Source organism: Saccopteryx leptura, chromosome 10 (genome assembly GCF_036850995.1).
Source record: "Saccopteryx leptura isolate mSacLep1 chromosome 10, mSacLep1_pri_phased_curated, whole genome shotgun sequence".
NCBI lineage: Eukaryota > Metazoa > Chordata > Mammalia > Chiroptera > Emballonuridae > Saccopteryx > Saccopteryx leptura.
Genome location: NC_089512.1, coordinates 65,304,051 through 65,313,318, shown reverse-complemented (window position 1 = coordinate 65,313,318; position 9,268 = coordinate 65,304,051). Strand labels below are relative to the sequence as shown.

Sequence of the window (9,268 nt, the reverse complement as noted above, 5' to 3'; positions counted from 1 at the left end):
CTTATTTTAAAGTAAAAAAACAAAACGGGAACAAATACAATATTTAAAATAAAGAACAAGTAAATTTAAATCAACAAACTGACCAGTATTTCAATGGGAACTATGCTCCTCTCACTGACCACCAATGAAAGAAGTGCTCCTTCTGGAAGTGCGGCGGGGGCCAGATAAATGGCCTCAGGGGGCCGCATGCGGCCTGCGGGCCGTAGTTTGGGGACCCCTGCTCTACTGGGTATATACCCCAAAAACTCAAAGACATTGATACATAAAGATATGTGCAGCCCCATGTACATTGCAGCATTGTTCACAGTGGCCAAGACCAAAAAACAACTAAAAAAGCCCTTCAATAGATGACTGAATAAAGAAGATGTGGCACATATACACTATGGAATACTACTCAGCCATAAGAAATGATGACATCGGATCATTTACAACAAAATTGTGAGATCTTGATAACGTTATATGGAGTGAAACAAGTAAATCAGAAAAAAACAAGAACTGCATTATTCCATACGTAGGTGGGACATAAAAACGAGACTAAGAGACATTGACAAGAGTGTGATGGTTACAGGGGGGGGAAGAGGGAAAGGGGGAGGGGGAGGGGCACAAAGAAAACTAGATAGAGGCCCTGGCCAGTTGGTTTAGTGGTAGAGCATTGGCCTGGCATGTAGGAGTCCTGGGTTTGATTCCCGGCCAGGGCACACAGGAGAAGCGCCAATCTGCTTCTCCACCCCTCCCCCTCTCTTTCCTCTCTGTCTCTCTCTTCCCCTCTTGCAGCCAAGGCTCCATTGGAGCAAAGTTGACCCGGGCACTGAGGATGGCTCTGTGGCCTCTGCCTCAGGAGCTAGAATGGCCCTGGTTGCAACAGAGCAATGCCCCAGATGGGCAGAGCATCGCCCTCTGGTGGGCATGCCAGGTGGATCCCGGTCGGGTGCATGAGGGAGTCTGTTTGACTGCCTCCCCATTTCCAACTTCAAAAAAATACAAAAAAAAAGAAAAAAAAGAAAACTAGATAGAAGGTGACGGAGGACAATCTGACTTTGAGTGATGGGTATGCAACATAATTGATTGACAAGATAACCTGCACATGTTTTCTTTGAACATATGTACTCTGATTTATTGATGTTACCCCAGTAAAATTAATAATAATTAAAAAAGTGTGTGGGCATAAGCTCCAGCCTCAATACATACCAGAAAACTGAGTCACTGATTGGCCACCTGTTTCCTGGCTTCTCAGAATGACCCAGTCTCCATGGGGTGAGTCTGCAGTGACTTCCGAGGGCAAGGCAGTTGCTTTTCCCCAGGCTGATGCAGCTCAGAGGGGACTACTCCACCCAAGAAAGATGGAGATTGCAGTATTGGAGAATGACTCAGCACAGGGTTTTCAGTGGCCATTCCCCACCGTGTCTCCCCTTGGGTCTCCAACTTTACACTCTCCTCACATGACTTCAGTCCTCTCAGCCTTCCTTCCACCAGGGCCCCAAGTAAGTGGCTGTGAACGAGATTTTCTGTGCTGGCCCTTTAAGATAGAGCCTGTGTTTCTGAGAGCTGTCTCTTTCTCGCAGACAGAACCTTGGCTCTTTTCACTGCCAAATGCTGTGTGGGCGCCTCTTCTAGGCTCTGGGGCTCTAGTCTGGGGCTCCGGGCCTGGGGTTGAGCACTCACACCTCTCATGGTGACCCTCCCCACAGTGAGAGTCCCTCCGGACCCTCAGCATACTCGCTCCTGGGAGTGGGGCAGCCCTTTCCACGTCTCCCCTCTTCCTACCATCCTCAGTGTGGCTTCGCCTGTGATGCTTAGTTATAGACTCCTCTTCATTTAGTCCAAAGTTGGTTTTTCAAGATGATTGTTCTTAAATTAAGTTGTAACCCAATTTGGTCCTGGGAGGTGGCAGTTAGACCATCCACCTACTCTGTCATCATTTTGGAATCCTCCACATGCTATTCATTTTAAAAAATCAACAATTTTATCATTATTGTGATTTTTTTTTACAGCTTGAGTCAGTTCAAAAATAACCCAAGTGCGCTTCTCAGAGTTGACATCCAGAAAGTGGAATAATGGCAATGACCACCTTTGACAAGAGGGCATGGTGTGCTTTGAATAGTGCCTGACAGAGTGAAGATCTAAAGGAGTGATCCCCCGTCTACTGCATCTGTGGCTAGTACACAGTTAAAGTGCTTCAGCAATAGTTAAAATGCAAACAAGGAATCCTGCCTGGAATCCTGGGCAGCCAGCTGAGACTGTAAGACAGGCAGTGCAGTGTGGACCGGGCCTCGTGTCCTCTGCTGCCTGGAGGAAGTGTTCCCACAGGGCTTCTCAGCAGCAGTGCTGCATTCAGACCTGGGTAATCTATATTTGGGGGACTGTGGTGCATGCATGTGGGTGCACAGCCCCACTGCTGGCCTCAATCCAGCAGATGCCAGTAGTATGCCTCCTTCAGTTGAATCATCAGACATGCCTCCATATTGTCTGTGTCCTCTGGTGTACAAAATTGACTGCAGTTGAAAACCACTGGTCTCTTTTCCCCAGAGTAGCAGCAGCATCATCACCCAAGAGCTTATTAGAAATTCAGAATCTGGGCCCCTTCCCAGACCTACTGAATCTGAACCTGATTTTAACAAGATCCCCACATGATTCATAGGCACATTAAAATTGCATAAGCAATTATCTATATCAGTGGTCTCCCCTCCTCTCCTACACATAAGAGTCCCTGCCCCTTTGTTTAAAAACACAGATTATTGGGTCCCACCAAACCTGTTACATCAACTCTGCAGGAGAAAGAACTAGGAATTGGTATTTAAAGTGATTCTTATGATCAAGAAGTTTGGGGAACTGTGCAGTGTTTTTACTAAAGGCAAAATGTAGCAGTTACTTTCTAGAATTGCCTGGCATGAGAGTGTCTTGGCTCAAGAACTTATTATCTAAACCAGGGGTTGGGAACCTTTTTGTCTGATAGAGCCATGAATGCCACATATTTTAAAATGTAATTCTGTGAGAGTCATACAACGACCCGTGTACATTACAAATTATCTAATAAAAATTTGGTGTTGTACCAGAGGACAGCTGTGATTGGCTCCAGCCACCCGCAACCATGAACATGAGCGGTAGGAAATGAATGGATTGTAATACATGAGAATATTTTATATTTTTATCATTATTATTTTTTTATTAAAGATTTGTCTGCGAGCCAGATGCAGCCATCAAAAGATCCACATCTGACTCGCGACCCATAGGTTTCCCGACCCCTGCTCTAAACAGTCAACAAACCCTCACTGAACACTGGCCCAGGGCAAGTGACTATAAGAGACATGTTTCCTTATCAACACAGAGATTACAGCCCCATAATGCCCTGAGTGGCAGAGACGCAGTGTCTAGAAGACATTGTTCAAACTCCTGGATCCAGTTGTGACATGACCCTTTGACTTTCTAGACACATGAGTAAATAAGGTCTGTCTTTGCATACACCAATTTAAGTTTGATTTCTAATCATTTGTCTCTGAGATAGTCTCAACTAACATACCGTCCTCCAAGGTCACAAAACACATTTTCATCCTTTGACCACACTTATGAAGCAACTTCTAACCCTAAAATGGTTTTTCATGAAGCTCTCTCCTCAGGGAGACAATGTAGAGCTCGGTGAGCATAAGAATGTGGTCCTTTCCGTACCTATTGATAGCACTGGGAATGAACTGTAGCTCAGCTGTATACAGCAAGCTGTCATGAGTGTAGTTCCCATGAGTCAATGTCCAGGTTTTAATACATCTGGGTATACTTACAAAATGAATGCCCAAACCAGTCCCTGGAATGAAGTGATGTCACACCCATACCCCACTAATTTTAGGCAGGACTTCTTTTTTTAATTTATTCATTTTTAGAGAGGAGAGAGAGAGAGGGAGAGAAAGAGACAGAGAGGAGAGAGAGACAGAGAGAGAGAGAAGGGGGAAGGAGCTGGAAGCATCAACTCCCATATGTGCCTTGACCAGGCAAGCCCAGGATTTCGAACCGGCGACCTCAGCATTTCCAGGTCGACGCTTTATCCACTGCGCCACCACAGGTCAGGCTAGGCAGGACTTCTTTAAACAGTTAAGCCCAGCTGGTCCGTAGACCTCCTTCCAACATGTGCAACAGAAAGGTGACCTTTCCCTTCTTCTCATATTTATAACTTCATTTAGTGACATCAGGCATTTCCTCCAGCTCCTGTGACATACAGAATGTCCACAGTCAGTGCTCCTTTTCATGGTCTCTTTCCTAAGCCCTTTTTTTGTAATGTTTTGCTCCAAGTCTGTCTCCATGGGTCCAAGCGTTCCCCCAAGTTGTGCTTGGTGCCCCCGTCTGCTGCTCCACTACATTTCTGGCTGCACCACTAGCTGAGCTGATACCATCTCTTTCTAAAGGTTTCTGTTTTCCAAATTAATTGCTGCCATTAACACTTGTGTTCAACACACTTACCTAGGTATTTATTCATGAATCCTGCCTCCCTCTGTCCCCACAATGCATAGAACAACAGGAGTGGCACCCACATTCTTGCTGTGTGGAATTTCAACAGGATTGAACTTTTTTGAGAATAAATACAAGGTATATAAAAAACCTCCACCCAACAATAACACATCCAGGGATTTGTCCTAAAACAGCAGTAAGATTAAGTTTGCAAATCTGTCTGGTCAAGATGCTTGCAATGCATATATTGGCAAACAGTAATAACCTTGAGGGATAATTATAAAGGATCAATACAAAAAGTATAGTCCAGCAACTATCTACAATAATGCAAATCCTGTATAATGCAATTGATGAATGAGCTCTGGTCCACAGTCTGGCTGTCAGAAGTGAGCTGAGGACATTTCCTTGTGTGTTGGGGAGGGGTTTGGAGGAGTGGAGGTCAGGTGATAGACTGGGGATCTGTTTTAGGAAGGAGAGAGATGGATATGGACCAAACTTTCTAGATGAGCTTATGAAATGAATGTCACCTATCTGGAAGATTCCTGGAATTGCCATCACTGGAAGTCCTGGCATAACACAGCCGCCAGGTTTGTCCCCCATTGTTATTTAAACTGCAGTGGCCAAACACCATCCACAGGTGTCAAACAGAAGTGGAACTGGCCAGGGCTTTTAGTTGAACCCACAGAAGTTCTGCCCTGTGAGTTATAACTATACACTCTGGTGTGAATTTGGCTAGAACCTTTCATCTCCTCATGGCTCCATTTTCTCATCTGCAAAATGGAAATAAGAACAGGACTCACTGTATAGGCTTAATACCTAGAATGCATGAAGAAGCACCGTGGCCCATTTGTAAGCACTGTTTATTATTGTTATAGGTACTAGAAGTTATCTATGAGGTTTTTTTCCCCTTCTTACTATGCAAAGTTAGGATTCCAAAGTAACAGCTGCAGCTACACTGTGTTACCATCTTTCTATACATTCATATGTAGCAATCTTAATGATACATCATAGGCCCAGGCCGGTTTGCTCAGCAGTAGTGCGTCAGCCGATGTATCGAAGTCCTGGGTTTGATTCCTGGCCAGGACATATAGGAGAAGCGCCCATCTGCTTCTCCACCCTTCCCCTTCTCCTTTCTCTCTTCTCCTCCCGCAGCCAAGGCTCCATTGGAGCAAAGTTGGCCCAAGCGCTGAGGATGGCTCCATGACCTGACCTCAGGTGCTAGAATGGCTCTGGTTGCAATGGAACAATGCCTCAGATGGACAGAGCATCGCCCCCTATCAGGCTTGCCAGGTGGGTACCGGTAGGGTGCATGTGGGAGTCTATCTGCCTCCCCACTTCTCACTTCAGAAAAATACAAAAAAAGAAAAAGAAAAAAAAGAAAAGATACATCACAGTGAATAATTTGACATTATTTAACTCTTTGTACAGGAAGATGTGGAATACTTCAAACTCAAGTCAAATAGTGATCTTATACTTCAAATTTTTGCAGCAAAGTTATTCACAAGTTAAAAAATAACAACCCCAGCATCTTGTTTGTATGTATCAATTCACAAGATAAATATTTAACTGAAATATGGCTTCAGTTGTCCTCTCTGATGGTAACTGCTGGATTCTAGTCTGTTTCTATATCAATGTGCTTTATATTTCCCCCAAAGCTGACTAATGAACAGAACTGTCAGAAGCCCACTGCTCAAGATCTAGTGAGCAGCACATTAACAGTTTCACATAAATATAAAACCATATTCACTGCAGCTAGGGAAATAACTGTGTAACACACAGAAACTTCAAATACTCAGTTGCTATCAACAGAGAATAATCCTGAGTGATAAATAAAATTATCAAAGTAATTGACACTCTCTTAACATAGAAATTGGCCCTGCATCACCCCAGCTGTCAAAAAAAAAAAAAAAAGATAACAGAGAATAAAGGCTTTTGTGCCTAAAACATGTTCTATTTTGAAGAGCCCACAAAATTCTATATCTGAAGTTGTAGGGGGAAAGGCATATTTATGTAATTTGAGGATATTTACAGTCCCTACACTGCACAAAATCACACACTCTTCAATTTAGACTCTACTCAAAGTGGGGAGAATCCAGAATTTTAAACTTTAAGACCCAAGATTCTTTTAAATGTCATTTCATTCATATTCTTCACATCTCCAGGGGCTGTTCTGTTCCAATTTTACAGTTTATTCATTCCATGAAAATGCATCAAGTCATCGCTGGCAGTGCTGGGGAGGTGGAGTCCAGGGACAGAACTTCCAGGCTCCAGCAGCCAGCGCCAGAGCCAGACAGGCGGCTGTGGCTCCCCGGCCACTGTGCTCAGGAGAAGCACTGTCATGTGTTCTCAGTTGTAAGCCTCAATGATAATCACTGGCTCATACCCTGTAATTGGAGCAATGCAGTTTTATCTCTCTGTTTCATGCTAATGAATACACTGAAGATTCAGAAAATACAAAATTGGGAACCGTAGTGATAAAGGAGGAGATACAATTGTTCAAAGTTGTTGATTCTCCCTATTTCTCCACCTTCTAATACTTCTCTCTCAACTCCTCAGCCATGTGAAGGGTGAGACGATGTGCAGAAGTTGTGAAGCCTTCTCAAATTACACCCACGATGCTGGCATGGTAAGGCTCCACGCTCAAAGTAAATGTCACCTGTGACATGGGTCCCAGTGGTTCCCTGAAGACCCTGTCATAATCTTCTGAAGAGGAAGCAGCCAGACCTTGTTACCAGTTCTGACTAATGCACTCACACCAGTGACCACAACCAAGCTAGGGCTTGGACAATTGAAGGGTAAGAGAAAAACACTGTTGTGTAATCCAGGAAAGGAATTAGATGGGGACTCCCTTGATTTCTTTTCTCTCTGGCCTCTATTCTTTTTCGATAAATTAAAAAAAGTAATTCAGAAATATTCACTTTTACCCTATCATTTCCATGGGTGGAGTGGGGACCACTTGACTTTGCGGTTGGCAATGTAACTTGCTTTGGCTAGTGGGATGGTAAGCAGTATGGCATAACCAAAGGCTCAAAAAGCATTTGTGAGATCAGGCATGTTGTCCCGTGCTTCTAACACTGCCCAGACTAGCTCAGCAGTCCTACGAGGAGGATAAATGGCAGTCGAGTTGACCCACCCACCAGCCTCAGCCTCAGCCCTCTAACCCAAAGCCATCCTGTGAACAGCCACATGAGCAAAACAGACACCTTTTAAAAAGAGCCACTGGAACTTTGTAGTGACTTGTTACTTGGCAATAGCTACTGATACAATTTATCTATGACTATACTGATCCCGCTTTCTCCTGCTCCTGTCTTAGGGGAAGACACATTCCTTCTGCCTCTCAAAGTCCATAAAGCACATTGAAACACAACACAAAATATTTATTTACTGACTGAACAGAAACCCCGAATCTGAAGTCTGGATTTGCCCAATGCTCTGATCCATCATGTCCTTCTCTCATTTGTAGCTCTAATATCTGCTTCCTTACTCTCATCTGTGTCCTGAGTCCCTTTTTCTCAGCCTCTGGGACAGATTCTTCCATTTGCTCTTCCTCATCCATTTTCCCACCCTATCCCTCATATTTTTCAAAAGCTGGAAAGGCACAAGGGAAAGAAGAATGCAGCAAGGTCATGAAGGACATGTTAAAGACCACTCCAAGAAGAATGAAATAGTCAAGTGTGGCAGATACTGCCACGTGGCTCAGTAACCAAGGGCCACTTCACACAACCCCACAGCTTTAGCACATCTATTATCTCACCCATCTTCCATTCAATGTTCACTTTGACTCTTACCATCCCATAGTTGTATGAGAGTCTCCAACTCTCTTCCTTGAAGGTGGGCAAGCTGCAGGCAGAACACAACAAATATGATCTATGCCCTTGCAGAGCTAATAAGCTAATCTAGACGCAGAAAAGTGCCTGGCCTGTGGTGACGCAGTGGACAAAGAAAGCATTGACACAGAGGTCACCGGTTCGAAACCCTGGGCTTGCCTCATCAAGGCACATACGACAAGCAACCAATGAACAAGTAAAGTGAAGCAACTATGAGTTGATACTTCTTGCTCTGTCCCCAACCCCCACACAAAAATAAATAAATAAAATCTTTAGAGACAGAAAAGTAAGCAATAATGACAACACAGTGCATTGATGGTAGAGACTGTTGGTACAACAAAGAGATTCAGAACTCAGACCAAGAAAAGTTCAGGGAGAAATGTGTAGGCTGAGGTGTAGGCTGAGGCTGAGGTGTAGGCTGAGGTGTAGGCTGAGGCTGAGGTGTAGGCTGAGGCTGAGGCTGGGATGGGAGGGGAGAGATTAGCCAAACACAGCAGTTCACGTGCAAAGGCCAAAGAGGAAAGAGCATGGTGTTTTGGGAGAATTGCATGGAGAATGAGAATGAGGCATGAAAGGTGAGGTTTATTAAGTAAATGAGTGGTGAGAAACACAAGTCAAAAAGAAGAAAATCCTAATCTAACATTTTCTTTAATATTGCCATTTGAATTAAACCATATAGAATTAAACCATATAGCAGACAACAACTTGATAAATGAGCTAAACTCAGCTCAGAAAACATTTATTTGAGTACTTAAAATATGTCAAATGTGTTAAGTGTCCATGGTGGACGGGTCTGCAAACCTGGTTCTTGCTCTTGAGAAACTCAAAGGCAAGTATTATTTGTATGACCATTGAAGACTGTGCTTTGGCACGTGACTATTATTAAAAATGAGGCACAAATGAAGTGGAATTTTAATGTGGACTGAGTATGATGGTTTGTTTCTGAACATTGTCTCAGTCTCTCTCTTTCTCTTTCACACACACACACACACAGTTTAGTAAAAGTC

The 9,268-nt window shown here is 43.8% G+C and overlaps 1 long non-coding RNA gene across 1 annotated transcript; it reads left to right on the top strand.

Annotated features, from left to right (window-relative positions):
• Window positions 1-4,925: 4,925 nt before the first annotated feature.
• LOC136382464 (uncharacterized) lies at window positions 4,926-7,223 on the top strand. Its single transcript, XR_010747238.1, has 3 exons — window positions 4,926-5,021; window positions 5,587-5,724; window positions 6,991-7,223. It is a non-coding gene; the product is annotated as an uncharacterized lncRNA (long non-coding RNA).
• Window positions 7,224-9,268: the final 2,045 nt, after the last annotated feature.